Source organism: Pundamilia nyererei, unplaced genomic scaffold (assembly GCF_000239375.1).
Source record: "Pundamilia nyererei isolate P.nyererei 1_Seehausen unplaced genomic scaffold, PunNye1.0 scaffold00804, whole genome shotgun sequence".
In the NCBI taxonomy this organism is placed as follows: Eukaryota; Metazoa; Chordata; class Actinopteri; order Cichliformes; family Cichlidae; genus Pundamilia; species Pundamilia nyererei.
Window position 1 is genome coordinate 2,816 of NW_005188205.1, and position 717 is coordinate 3,532.

Consider the following 717-nt stretch of genomic DNA (forward strand, 5'->3'; position numbering starts at 1 on the left):
AACGATCCTTCTCCTATCGCACTTGGGGCTATGTACCCAATCTCGGGTGGGGGTGATGATATCTCCCCCCTGACCTGGCGTCCTGACTCCTCCTTGCCATAGCATTTGTGTTGTACCTATCTGTCTCGCTCATGTCTGCGGTTGGCTTGCAGGAATCGAACTTGCGGTCCTCTGTTCCAAAGGCGTGTAGTCTAACCACGCAGCAGGATGCATTTCACGCTGTAAGGTTTTGCTGTATTTAATTCTTCATGACTCCTCCACAGAGAGGGCCAACAGAGCTCATCAGAGATTCCCAGTAGTCAGCATCAACCACAACTGGACATATTTCAGGTATGTACATGTACAACATCTACTTTTACATAAATTTTGCTCACAGCTATCTCCATGCTGGGTTCTGGCTCAGAAGGTAGAGCTTTCTGTTGAACAGAATTTTGTGGTCAGATTTGTGTCTCCACTAAACTGCAAATATATCGGCAAATCTCAAGCATGTCTCAGTATTTCAGAAAGAAAAGCAAACCATACGCTTTGGCGGCTGGGCAGGCACAAAAAGAAAAATAAATGGAATAAAATTCCATTTTATTTAGAAGCGCCTTTCAAGATCGAGTACACATTACAAGCAATTAGGTAATAAAATTACAGTATGGCCAATAACACTTGAAATGTCACAGTCCTGGGTCTGTGTCCCAGCGTTTTCTATTTTTTATTGTTAATCTTTGA

The 717-nt window shown here is 43.2% G+C and overlaps 1 long non-coding RNA gene across 1 annotated transcript in view; it reads left to right on the forward strand.

The window, feature by feature from the left end:
- The window catches only part of LOC102204503 (uncharacterized), a 2,222-nt gene extending 1,902 nt beyond the window's left edge, over positions 1–320 (forward strand). The window contains exon 3 of the long non-coding RNA XR_312473.1: positions 264–320. This is a non-coding gene — a long non-coding RNA (uncharacterized LOC102204503). The remainder of the gene's footprint in view (positions 1–263) is intronic.
- The last annotated feature ends 397 nt before the right edge of the window (positions 321–717 follow it).